Below are 15,268 nucleotides of genomic sequence, written 5' to 3'. Positions count from 1 at the left end.
AGAGTCCTAGTCTAAGCATCAACAAATATTAGTCAAGAGCTGACTCAGATGACTAACTACCTAGAATCGAACTCTGAACTGTTAAAGTTTTAAACAAAGCTTTGTACCAATCTCCCTCCTTCTTCCTCCTCTTCCCTCCTCTTCCTTTCTTTCTTGGCAATGTTTATGGCTGCTCCGGCATAGTTCAAACCCTAGAAGTGAGCCCGATTGTATTAGTATCTGAACCGATCTCTGCTTGCTAAGAAAGACGAACATGTCAATTTTTTCTAACCTCTCTAGTTTTGATAATTTTGGCATCCTCATTCAAATTTGACTGGAAAACAGAAACCCTAGTGATTATGATGATGATCAAAGAGAAACAGAGGATCTCCAAAGTTCAAAAGTTTAAAAGAATCAAAAAGTAAAAAATCAAATCTTGTTAAACCACGATGAACGGAAACAATCAGCGACTGGGCGAACGACGGATCTAGATGGAGAAGGAACCGCGGCGGAGCAGCCATTGACGATGCCAAGAAAGAAAGGAAGAGGAGGGAAGTGGAGATTCTCGCGCGTAAACATAATATAAACATTAAAGTTCCCCTTTGTTTCGAATTGTTCTGTGGGATTAGTTGGTTAAAGCTTTTATATGTAGTTCAATATACCAGTGTTCGATTCTAGGCAGTTACCTTTTAAAATAGAAAACGAAACTAGAGCATTAAACGGCGTCGCTTTATCATCATCTGAGTCACCTCTTCCCTTCCATCACTTGTAAAATTGGTACACTTTAATTTTATCAAAATTGGAAAGTTCATATATTAAACAAAAATTAGATAATCTAATATTTTTTTTTGTATTCAGCAGTATGAAAAGACTCTTACTCCAATTGTCAACAAATGCATTTTTAATTTTTTTTCCATATTACTTAACACTCTTTACTTTATACCTCTATAATCTAAAATCAATCTTAAGTTGACTATTATACGATTTAATGTCATTTGTGCATGTGCGCCAATATCATTTGCAATAATATTTTTGGTTAGAATTGAAAAATAATATTACTTGTTTACATCAATTGAGTTGGAGATATTTTAAACTTCAAAAAATTTCATGAATATAATTCATGATGTGAATATTATTTTACAGAAAATGTATAATCTATTATTTATGTAATTAAAAATACATTCTTATATCTTCTCTATTATTTCAGAGGTGATTTATTAAGTTTGTTGATGTATTACTCTTTTATATTTTGAAGACAAAAAATAATTAAAAATAATATTTAATTTTGTTGATATTAAATACGAGCTCACCGCAGATTTTGATCTTCCTCTAGGTCATTGTCAGTTTCAGAGGCGTCTTCCTTTGGGTCATAGTCTACTAAAACAGTGGGCATCATCAACCTTTGAGCCAGAGAACAAACAATAAAGTTGTTTCATCATCTCAATTAAGAGTAAAATTCTGAGGTTTTGAAGGGCGGTAAAGAACATACCGCAGCAGAATTCCCATTCTTCTTCTTCATGGATGTAATGATTATCTTCCATGGCATCGGTTAATTAAGTTTTTTATCATCTCAAATATAAAATGTATAATCTATTATTTATGTAATTAAAAATATATTCTTATATTCTCTCTATTATTTGAGAGGTGATTTATTAAGTTTGTTGATGTATTACTCTTTTATATTTTGAAGACAAAAAATAATGAAAATAATATTTAATTCTGTAAAATACATTTTTACTGACATATACCCAATTCAATAATTTGTTTATGTGAATTTATCTTTAAACATAATATTTGCTATATTTTTAATTTAACTTTTTGAAGAGTATAGGATGACTTTGATTTTGGATATTTAAATAATTCATTCAACTATTAGTCATTATTAGTTGAATAATAAAAAATTAGACTAGTCAAGTTAAATAATATGCAATTAAGTACATCAACTTTTAAATTTAGGCAAAAAAAAATCATGAATTTTGTAGGAGGCCATTCAATAGGTCAAATTTTAATTTTATTATATTATAGTCTTATGTGAACTCGAATAGGTTCCATAGTCCCTTGTGATTGAACACCCAGCCCTTTACCCCGTCATACTTCATCTTGTCCATCATTCCTATGACTTTCTTTATTGATGACCCGTACATGTGGCAGCCAATGAAGGAGGAATATGGGCATTGTGATAATTAAAACACACAAAGACGCATTTTATATATATTTACTAGGTATTCGCGTGGTTGCATAATGATTTTTATTATTTCTAAATTTTTTATTTAAATGAATATTGTTCTTTTTTTATTAACAATAACATAATCAAAGAAAGATTTTGTTTTCTACTAAATTATGAATCTCAAAATTTCTTATAACAATGATGTGCAACTTCAATCCTACACTTTTGTCAACATTTTTGGTATAATTATTTATTATACAAAATAGCTTATATAACAAAAATTAACAAATACTACAAATAATTGTTACAAAATTGATAAGCTATATTAATAGAAATAATAATATATAAATTTAAACATTATCTTAATATGAGTGAATCTATCTTTATCATGTTTTATAGAGGTCAAGAATTGATTTAAAGAGTTTTTCTTAATTTCATTGCGAACATAAAACTGTAATATAGTAAAATTATCAAAAAATTTATTAATTACATATTAAAATATTGTTTATAAAATAACCCTCATTTCAAAGTTTAAGCTATATGTATCGATGAAAAATGTTTGTCATCTACTTGAAGTATACGCCAACACATAGCCACACATACAAACAATATAAATGTTTTGTTAACTACGTCAATTATTGCCATCACATAAGGACATCCATAAACAAACATAGTTTATGTGTACAACACCATAAACATTTAACTCTGGTGGTTGGTTGGCCGAAATCCGGCGTTGACCAGTGTTGACCGACATTGACCAGTGTAAACTGGCATTGACTAGTGTTGACCAGAAAAAATATTCAAAATTTTTTTTTTCTTTTTTCCTAAAAATAATAATTTTTCATGTATTTTGATAAATAAATAAAAAAGATAAATGATTTGTATAATTTACAAAAATAAAATATAACAACTAAAAGTTATACAACAAAATTTTATGTGTAGTAGATTTTTTTTATAAAACTATAACAAATATATACCTTTTCCTTTTAACAATCATTTTTTGTTTTGTATTTTCAAAGGTGGGAATTTTAAATATATATATATATATATATATATATATATATATATTTTACTTATTTATAATATGTCATTTGAAATATCCAATGCATTGCCAACTATTTCTTTGATTTTACAAGACCAATCTTTAATTTTACAAAATCAACTTTTATTTTTTAATTATCTTCTAGATATATGTATTTTATGTACATAAATAGAATTTTCATTATTTTCTTCCTTTATTTTTCTTATTAAAAATAAAGAAAATAGTTGGCAATGTCTTGGATATATTTTGAATGACATAGTCTTATAAATAAGTGGTTGAAAAAAAATCTTATAAATAAGTAAATATATATATATTTAAAATGATTTTGAAAGGAAAAGGTATATATTTGTTATAGTTTTATGAAAAAATCTACTACACATAAAATTTTGGTGGTATAGTTTTATTATATTATTTTATGTATATTTTCTAGATATACCACAAATTTTGTTTGTCATATAATTTTTATTTTTTTGGTATATATTTGTCTTGTATTTTTTTTTGTATAACTTTTTGTTGTTATATTTTGTTTTTGTAAATTATACAAATCATTTATCTTTTTATTTATTTATCAAAAATACATGAAAACAAAAAAAAATTATTACTTTTAGGAAAAGTTTTTTTATATATATTTTTTCTGGTCAACGCCGGTCAACACTGGTCAATGCCGGTTAACACTGGTCAATGCCGGATTCCGGCCAACCAATCACCGGAGTTGAATGTTTATGGTGTTGTACACATAACCTATCTTTGTTTATGAATGTCCTTATGTGATGACAATAGTTGACGTAGTTATCAAGACATTTATATTGTTTGTATGTGTGGCTATGTGTTGGTATATACTTCAAGTAGCTGACAAACATTTTTCCTAAAATTTAACCAAAAATATTTTCTCTTGAAAAATAAATAAATTAGTGAGAGGAATGTATGTAGAATCATTGGATAGAAATTACATTTAAGTTAAATATAGAATTATAAAAAAAATTTAAGATTTAATTAGAGGTAATTTTAATTTCTTTTGACTTAAAAGAAAAAAATACCAATTGGCCAATCAAAATTTGAATGTACACATAATTTAATTGTTTGTTGATATAAACTCAACAGTCACACGTAATAATTCAAACTAGATTAAGACCCGTGCTAAAGCACGGGTTAAAATTTCTTTTATTTATATTATAATTTTAAAATAAAATATGATTCCGAAGATCACGATTAATGTTAGATTAGGACTTTAAAAACTTTTAAAATCAATCATATAAATTATATTTGTTCTAAAGTTATAATATAAATAAAAAGAATTTCAACCCGTGCTCTAACATTAAGGTTTAATTTTTAATAAATAGAATACTATCTCGTAGATCATGATTAATCTTGTCAAATTAGCGAGATTTTTTTATTCCTTTTTTATGATTGAGAGTATATTTTTATCCCTTTAATAACTTTTTTATTGATCTGGTTTACCAATAAAATCAGTGGAAATTAAATTGGAAATATTGTGATACTAGATATTTGGAACCATATACGTGATCCGAATATAAAGTTTGGAATATCCATGAACTATCATTTGGATTAACCCGTTTAAAATTTTGGTTTTATTTGTTACAATTAATATATGGATTAATTTATAAACTATGTATAACCTATTTGTAACCATTTATTAAAATTATAAAGTCTACCAAAACAATGTTGTGTACTTCCCTTTTATTATAAAGGGGATTCATATTATTATTGAAATAACAAACTAAATTATTTTTTTTATAATCTTATTATATAAAGTTGGGTTTTGAAAGTTAGCCATTAACAAGATTTTAAAATGTGTCAAGTTATCAATCTCAAATTTTGACATGTATAAAAATTAATATTTAATAAGAGGAATTTGATTACAACAAAAATAAAATATTTTGTTTAAAAAAATATTAATAATATAAAAAGATAATTATCAAAACTTACAGAATTTATAAAAAATACAATTTTAAAAAAATAATTATAAAATTCGAAATTATAATATTATTTATTTATTTTTAATTTTTAAGTTATTAATTCTACAAAAAATATAGAAAAAGGATTAAAGAAAATATACAGTTAATTATTAATTCTAAATTTTGTAAATACTCACTTCTATATAAACATAAATCATCTCATATTTAAATAATGTGTTCAAAAACATTGCTTTCAACTTTGTTTTAATTGGGAAATTTTTTAAAATGGAAAGGTAAAATTTTTTATGTTTTTAAACCAAATTTTCTCCTACTTTCTCCTTTTCCAGTTGGGAATAGGTAAGAATAATATGGTGACCTAAAAAAAGATTAATATATGCGTCTTATTTTCCTAATACTGTATTTTAAAATTTATTTTAGTATTTTTAGATGGTTTTATTTAATTTATATTTTCATCTTTGAATTATTTGGGATATATTACCATGCTTATAATTTTAATTATTTCTTTAGTTATGCCAAATTAATTTTTTTCTAATTTCTCAATCTTGATTGGTTGGTCATAAACTCTTCTTTTTTTGCAAACATAATTGTTACCATTATTTTCAATCAATCCCAAATAGAGATAACGAGTAGAAGCTCATCAACCTAATGGATGGATAAAATAAGTTAATCAAACACAAGCTTACAACAAACATAGATAGATAGATTGGAAAAACATAAATCGTTGTTGATAGATCCATAGGATCTCAAAGACTCTGATACCCTGGTTTGCGGAAAGGTTTAAAAGAATTGATATGACCACATATGTCACCAAAATGCACTTATTTTTTGGTCAAGGGTCCTGAGAGAACTTCATGATCGGTGACCTTCCTGGAAGTGATTGTCAGAACTGTGCGAGTGAGGACAAAACACAGGAAAAGATCATTTGTTGATTTGTAGGGTCGGTAAACAAGTTTTTAAAGCCTCCCAGACGTAACAAACTTGCCATCAAATATGGGTGGGTCCAAATGCCGAGAATAGATGTAGGGTCCACTTAGGAAGGTGGGCCATAGACTGAGAGTGGACATGGGCTCACTAAGCAAGGTGGCGGTTTAGGCGTTACAGAGACAGAGACTACATCATGGTGTTTCAAAGGCATTTCCAAGAATACATTAGAAAATTTAACATTAGTTACTATCAAAACATATTGTGACGTTAGAAAAAGGTTTTTACTTTCAATGGTTGTCGGAGCAAGCCATTTTGAGATAGCAAAAAGACGTGAACATTTTCTCTCCACACAGGAGGAGGGCAGAGCCGAGGTTGTCTCTATGGTGGAAAAGATTGGACATAAGGTTATCTCCCTAAGAGAAGGAGGTGGAGGAGGTTGGACGCAAGGTTATTTCCCAAGGGAGGAAGGCGGAGCCAAGGTTCTCTCCATGGTGGAGCAGGTTGGACGCAATGTTCTCTCCATAAGGGATGAGGGCGGAGCCGAGATTTTCTCCATGGCGGTCATACATTATTGTGATGATACATCATTGATTACTATATTATGTAATATATAAACACATTAATCCAACTATTTTACTTTCACTTCTGCATAGTTACTATCACGAATACATTGGGAAATTTAACAGTAGTTACTATCAAAACATATTGTGACGTTAGAAAAAGGTTTTTACTTTCAATGGTTGTCGGAGCAAGCCATTTTGAGATAGCAAAAAGACGTGAACATTTTCTCTCCACACAGGAGGAGGGCAGAGCCGAGGTTGTCTCTATGGTGGAGAAGATTGGACACAAGGTTATCTCCCTAAGAGAGGGAGGTGGAGGAGGTTGGACGCAAGGTTATCTCCCAAAGGAGGAAGGCGGAGCCAAGGTTCTCTCCATGGTGGAGCAGGTTGGACGCAATGTTCTCTCCATAAGGGATGAGGGCGGAGCCGAGATTTTCTCCATGGTGGTCATACATTATTGTGATGATACATCATTGATTACTATATTATGTAATATATAAACACATTAATCCAACTATTTTACTTTCACTTCTGCATAGTTACTATCATGAATACATTGGGAAATTTAACAGTAGTTACTATCAAAACATATTGTGACGTTAGAAAAAGGTTTTTACTTTCAATGGTTGTCGGAGCAAGCCATTTTGAGATAGCAAAAAGACGTGAACATGTTCTTTCCACATAGAAGGACGACACAGCCAGTTTCACTCTATGGTGGAGAAGGTTGGACACAAGGTTATCTCCCCAAGGGAGGAAGGCGGAGCCAAGGTTCTCTCCATGGTGGAGGAGGTTGCACGCAAGGTTCTCTCCATAAGGATGAGGGCGGAGCTGAGGTTTTCTTCATGGTGATCATAAATTATTTTAATGATATATCATTGATTAGTATATTATATAATATACTTTTTATTCAAAATGTTTTTTGAACCAACACTCTTAGTAATTAAAAAACTATGCAGAAATGAAAGTAAAATAGTTGGCTTAATGTATTCATATAAACATTCTAGATGGTGATAAAGAATATATTGTAACACAGAATATATTTAGGTGTAAAAAATATAGTTTTAATAGTAACATACATAAAAGATTTGTAAATAAATATAAATCAGTGTATTATAACAAAAATAAAATTTATAAAATTTAATTTAATTTATAAAACTTAATTTAATTTATAAAACTTAAAACCCACACATTGGATGGGTCTTCATCTAGTATTATATGAAATTTAATCTAAAAAAATTTTAAAACCCCAAAGATACCTAAATATTATTTTTTTGTTAATTTTTTTTTACTTTTCGCTCATCAATTTAACTTCAGTCTACCGGCGAGACTCAGAGCGCTGTAACTCGCTCCACTCGCCTTATTTACAAGAACCCGACACGCGTAACCCGGAAGAACTTCGTTTCTGGCTGCTGCTTGAAGCCTTTTAATGGTTTCCGCATAATCAGGAACATATCCTTCTGCTTCATTGTCCACAAACGGTGACACGTGTGGCGGTGGAATGCTGCTTGAAAGAAAAAAAACACAACAAATATGTAAACAGCTGGGAAAACTAAACAAAATAATGGTAGTAATAGAAGATATAGGCAAGGCAAGGGCTATGAATGTGTTACCTTCCGGCCAAGTACTTTTCAGTTGGCAAGAATTATGCGAGCATTCACGCAGTCATAGATCCACTGTGGTTGCACATATTCCCTTGAAAGATACTGATGGCCCGCACTTGGCTTATCGATGATCTACAGAGGTAGAATGCATGTTATTGAAAACTATCTATATATCTACACTTTAGGATACAACGGCAAATATTAAACATCCAGCAAAATGGCTTACATGATGTGTAATATTCTCATCATCTTCCTTGAGCGGAGGAGCACCTTCTCCTTCCCAAGACACCATCCCACCAAAAGCAGGAAGCACAAAAAGCAGGGACTCTCTTGGAACCTACGCAAAAAACAACATATAAGAGGAGCAACTCAAGCACACAGATCTTCCAAATATATCTTACACAGTAGTTTTAAGTGCCTTTACTTTATGATTTGTAGTCAAGTAATAGTCTTTGAACATTATCGAGATGTTAGAGATTCATGTTATAGAAAGACTACTATTATACTTGGTCAATTACTGATAAAATTTAGTAGCAAATGAGTATGTTTTGTCCCTTCCCGTTTTAAATTTGCCAATGATTTACTATTTTACAATAAAATTCAGAGATAAAAAGTGGCTCAGAAGGAGTGAATCAGAAAGATACCTCACGGCTCAAGAAAAACTTCTGATCCTTGAACAGTGACTTGCACACTCTTGTTTCTTCATCCTCTTCAACCTTTTTATTGTTATCTGACAACTAGATGCATCAGTGCTCCAGGCTCACTCGAAGGCAGCTGGTGCTTATGTTGTGCAAGTCTAAGTTCAGATTCTTCACGGTTGTTTGACTGCGAGCTAGATGAAGCATCAACTTTAGGTTCCACCGCTATGCCCCTGGAGCTGGCATCTATGTATCTGCAACATTGAAGACATGCACAAATATTAATCAGAGTAACAGGTCCTCCATTCTAATAGTTACATATGAACTCCCATATGAAAGATATCATTTAAGGAATATCATCGCTACTTGGAGTACCCGCAGCCAAAGCCTCCAACCGAGAATCAAGGATTGGCGGATATTTCACATTCAGAGAATGGTAAAGCTTGAAATTAATAACGGCAAGAAGAGTCTGCATCAAAAGGTGAATGAAAATAAGTCATCATACGACCAAACATCAGTTTAGGTTAGACAACTCAAATTAATTTATTCGTACTAAACTGATGAATTAAGATAACAAGGGAAAAGGAATGAACAGGGATTAGGAGTTCTCACCTCATAAAAGCAGGACACCAAAGTCAAACATCATTTGTAAAAACTTGTTGTATTGCATGAGGGGTTAACCAAGTGATCTTTTGACCTTCTAATTCAGCCTATTAAGATAATTACCAAAGTTTCATTATTCGAGGATGTAATCTACTAATTCCATTATAAACTTTCAAGATAGAGTAACGCAATACCCGATAGTAAATACCCTTGACAGATACAAACACTTGACGTGATGCATGACAACGTGAAATGTAAGCTTGCCATTCATGGGTCAATCTGGTTCACAAGAGAAGCGCAAAGTAAGATTAAATGGATACCTAAATATGTAAAGACACAAGGTTCCAAAAGAAGAGATAAGATTCTGACCTTCTACAGTTGTGGACTCGCTTAACTTCGAGATTTTCCCTGTCTGATGCAGGTAACACCGCAAAAAGATGAACCATGGTAAGACAGTCATCCAAGCCTCGTAGTGCATCAATACATGTTGGATACCTAAATATTAAGAGCACAAGCAGAAATGGGTGTTAACAGTCTAAACTCATGGATGTTCAGGCACAGGAAGAAAAAATCAAGTAGTGTATCAGAAGCAAACCTTACACGGATCAATCTATATAGCTTGTAAGTGGGTTGGCGAGTAAGCAAAAGGCGTGCGAGCTCCTCGTTTTTCTTGGCCTTGGCTTTTTTCATTTTCTTCTTGTAGGTTTTGATTTCCCTGAACTTCTCAAGAAGTGGCTCGTGGATAAGGAAAGCAATATCGTTGACATGGTAGTAAGTGTGGTGGTTTCCCTTCACCTTCTTCTTTGGTTCTCTGGGGAATATACCTTTGACAATACATACATAGTCTCTGGCGGCTCACCATCGTTGGGTGTCCAGAATGTGAGAACCGTAGAAGCAGCAACAAACATGGCTCTACGAAGTGCCCATTTCAGACACGACACTACTCCTATATTGTTCTCCCACCTCGCCACCTGATTTTTAAAGGAAAAAAAAACCCGGACAAATTTAGATACTGTGACAAGCACAAGGCAAAAGATAGTAGCTATAAATATTCTGAATAATTCATTCAACATCTTTTTAAGAAAACTTACAGTGAGGTCTAGAATTTTATCTGATTTAATTGACTAGTTTCATAAAAATGGAGTTAAAGTTGGTTATAAACTTGGATGTTGTGAAGAGTTTCAAACAAATGTATTTACCTGACAGAAGATACTTGCCATCTGGTGTGGCTTCTATGGATGTACCCTGGGAAGGCTCCAAACTAAAACCACATTTCTGCAAAACAACATACCGGCTTTACCAATTTGAACCTAAACTTATGTCTTCTCCAAGCGAAAGATACAGAATGTGATTTACCTTCTCTCAACGATATGCATCAAGAACGTAGATATTGTTATTCGTAGTTGTTAGGAGCATGGAATTTCCATCGTTGCTGAAATTTATACCGTTAGCCTCAGCAGTATCCCCACACCCACCAGAAATGTGTCAAAGGGGACCCTACAGAAGAGATTGAAATTGGTAGCTGAGTAGTCATAACTTAGAATTATAAGAGCAGTCATGTGTAAGGCTGTGTGAATCATAAGACTAAGTAGGTAACCTTGTCATAACACCGGGAATCAAATAACTTAACAGCACCTCCTTCCATTAATCCATTGCAATAGCAAAAACCAGGCCTTGTTGGCCATACGCAACTGCAGGCCTACCACGTAGATGTAGAATCCCCTATTGACTAAAAAGGTAAGCCTAAATCATGAAACCCACCTCCAGTAGACTCCAAATTGTATCGAGAAGAGCAAATAAGAGAGCTGGGATGATGAGTAAAGCATACACGATCTGTGCCATGCTCCTTATGGTATGTAATCTTGAGCTGTCTACGTTTTTTAAACAAACATCGAATACAAACTTTCAGATGAAATTTCAATTCGTACTCCAGAGAAATTCAAACTGGTAGAACTTAATTGAAAACCTAAAAAAAGGGAGGAAGAACTGACTTAGCGTTGGCGATATCGAAGAGACGAAGTGAATCATCCTCGCTGGATGTAACCAATAGGTCATCGGTCCTATGGAAACCCACTGAATGTATCTTCCCTCCCTGTAAAATCCATCCAACAACCAGAAATGAATGGATTAGACTCGAAATCTGGATTCTACCCAAGCTAATTCGAAATCAAATGAGGGAATAAGAAGAAGCGCTGGTTCGTCAATTCAAAGAAGAAGCCGAAACAGAAGAGCGTGGTTCTTGTTTTTGTCTTTTGAACCGATCGACTTCTTATTTGAATTTACGAATCAGGCTTCTTCTTCTTCTTCCTCTCTGAAGCTTCTTCTTTAAGAAAACCATCGTATCTCTCTATCTGAGGTAGTAGAGGTTTCCTAATCGTTTCGGGTTGAACGCTTATACCTCTGGCTCTACCCCAGTCCCAGTCGTACTTCATGATTCCTGAGACTTCTTGTTTTTTCCATGGAAAATCAAAAAAAAATAATCCTAATCATCTTCTAATTGAATTGAATCCCAATAAAGAAAACCCAAATTCATTAGTGTAAAATATACCACATCAAAAAAATATGTGAAAGAATTTAAGTAATATATAAAAAGTTTAGGTCAATCTATTAATTGCCAATTGGTTTTGAGTTGGAAGCCTATAATAAAGTCCGAATTTAATATGGTATTAGAGTAGATTGATTATTAGGCCATTACGTGGATGTTGTTCCCACATATATCCACGCTTCAGATGATCATGCCTGAGCGGAAGAGGGTGTTAGTGTAAAATATACCACATCAGAAAGATATGAAATGATTTAAGTAATACTAGGTTTTAACCCACGGAAATATATTTTTGTAATTAAAAATTAAAAATAAAATTATGTTTTATTTTTTTTGTAGTACTTCTTATGTCATATAACAATTATACATTATTAATTATTTTTGGATGAAAATGTAGTTTTTCTACAGTAGAACCTCTATAAAGTAATACTCTTTAAATTAATACTCGCTATAAATTAATAAATTTTTCCGGTCCCAAGTTGGGCTGGTGTAAAAAATGACACATTTCGATAAAATAATAAGATAATAATTTTTTTTGGAAATCCTATGTAAAAATATGGTCCCATCAATACCATAAATTAATAATCAAATAAACTTATATATATATATATATATAAGAAAATCTAGTGAAATATGATTTTATTTTGTTTGTGTATTCTTGAATTTGTATACTTATTGGAGCTTATCTCTAATCTTTTTAGTTGGTGTCTTCTCAAATAGCATCCAAAAATTGTGGAGAGTTCTAGATATAATAATTTTTTCTTTACATATAACTGGTTTTACAGGTACCGTAATATTTTCTTCGACTTCATCATTAACATGAAGTAGTAACAATTTCTTCTAAACTCTAAACTTCTAACATTGATCATTTCTATCTAGATACATAGTGAATAATTGACATTCATCCTATTATGATAGACAAGATTATAAATTAAGAAAATTCTTTAAAAATATGAATGATAACAAAAGTATTTTATTTTGTTATAGAAAATGAAAATGAACGAATATCTTCATAAATTAATAAAATATTAATTTATCGATAAATTAATAATTATTAATTTATCGATAAATTAAAACCTCTATAAATTAATAAAATATAGTGGTTCCGACCTTATTAATTTATAGAGGTTTTACTGTAGTTTGAAAATATATATTGGGTTTTGGTGGAAATGTTTAACATTTATAATTTAAGTTTTTCTATTATAGTTTTGCAAATAAATTTGTTAGAGTCAAGAAAACATTGTAATATGTATTTGAAGATAAGTATTTGGATGAACGTATTTAACTATACTTCTTATTTAAACATTCCATTTATTTTTATGTCATTTTTGAAAGTATGTTTATAGTTAGGTATTGTAAATGGACCATAAACTTAATATATGCTAACTTTCAAAGAATCTAATATCAATATTCTAGGATCAAACCAATTTAAGTGAGTTATTGAAATTTTAAATTTATATTAATGTTGATCCAAACCCGTCTCGATATACAATAACCTTTTATATTAATATTTCCTTTTATTTTTAAGTTTTAAAATATTATTAAATAGTTTGACTAAGAATTGAATGGTACATTTAACGGTTTGACTAAGAATTGAATCAAACATATACAAATTTGTAAATTTGAATGCTTGTAAATTTTGTTTCACACTCACTTACATATTTACAAATATTTCTATAAAACTTTTATACAAAAATTTATATTAAATTAGAAATAAAATTTATATAAAAATTGTCTTGCAGTATACCACATAGGATAATGATTAAGATTAAGAATTAGAATTGTTACAGAAAATAAAATCAAAACCCAATTGAAATCAACGTTACTTAGAATTAAGAATTATAATCCATTAATCCTTACCAAAAAAAAAAGTTAAGAATTAGTATAATTATTACAAAAAAAAAAAGAATTAAATCGAATTTTTTTTTTCCACAAAAGTTGATTTATTTCATTTAAAGAATGCCATTTAAAGAATTAAATCGAATATAATCAATGAGAATGATAAAAAGAAACATAAGCATAATAAAAAAAACCCAAAAAACTAATGCTTCTCTATTTTTGTATTCATTATCTTGTTCACATATAGTAAACATATATTTAAAACAAACTGTACAATTTTTTTTAAAAAAAAAAACAAAACTGAGAGAAAGAAAATGCTTTAATGATAAGAAAACATGAACTCTGTATTGCTACAATGATAACAATAGTTGTTCCATTTACAGGTTATTTATAGAGGTAGTCATGGTTAGGAGAATAAATCTTGGTGAGCAAGTTAGAAATCTTGAAAATCATGATTAGAAATTTAATGTTTAATTTAGTTTCCATTTAGTTTTGTATGTTTTAATACCATATTTATTGTTAGTGATAGCATTAAAAGCTCAAATTTGTTACTTAGGTATTGTTTCCTATTTTAGTGGATTGTTGATTTAATTTTTGATTCAATGATCCAAAGATTGGTTTCATTTAGGAATTATAAGTAGAATGAATAATTGTTACCATTGTTTTAGGAAAGTTTAGGATTTTGGTTCTTAATATGTTTCTTAATATGATAATTTCGATTTTAATAAAAATATTAAAGGAAAACAGAATATTGTTGTAAAAATATTTTAGGAATTTTCGGTTTTAGTTATCGTTTTTTTGTGCAATTTTTTTAGGATCAATATTGTAAATAAGTAAAACTAAAAGGGTAGAACCCAAAATGTACTTAAAAAATGTATATATAAATATAAAAGGTTACGGCCAATCCACTAATTGCCAACTGGTTTTGAGTTGGAAACCCATAGTAAAACCCGAATCTAACATCATCTTCTAATTGAATTTAATCAACGAATCTAAACAAAAAAAAACCTAATTCATCTTCTAATTACCTGAATCACAATTATTCTGATCAATCAGAGAGCAGGGACGCAGAGGGAGTTGATCAAAAGGCTGAAGAGAATTTAATCGCTGCTAAGGTTGAACAGGTATACAGGTTCGTAGATCGAATCAAACATTCTCAAAGTATTTTACAAAATTAAATATTATTTTTAATTATTTTTTGTCTTCAAAAAATATGAAAGAGTAATACATCAACAAATTTAATAAATTACCTCTCAAATAATAGAGAAGATATATGAATGTATTTTTAATTACATAAATAATAACTTAAACATTTTCTGTAAAATAATATCTACGTCATGAATATAATTCATGAAAATATCTGAAGTTTAAAATATCTCCAACTCAATTGATATATAAAAGTAATATTATTTTTCAATTCTAGCCGAAAATATTAT

At 30.2% G+C, this 15,268-nt stretch overlaps 1 pseudogene; it reads right to left on the bottom strand.

The window, feature by feature from the left end:
• LOC104772250 lies at positions 7,824 to 11,883 on the bottom strand (annotated as a pseudogene).

The sequence above is a fragment of the Camelina sativa genome, chromosome 20 (genome assembly GCF_000633955.1).
Source record: "Camelina sativa cultivar DH55 chromosome 20, Cs, whole genome shotgun sequence".
NCBI lineage: Eukaryota > Viridiplantae > Streptophyta > Magnoliopsida > Brassicales > Brassicaceae > Camelina > Camelina sativa.
The sequence above is the reverse complement of the archived record's forward strand: the minus strand, read 5'-3'. Positions and strand labels throughout refer to the sequence as shown.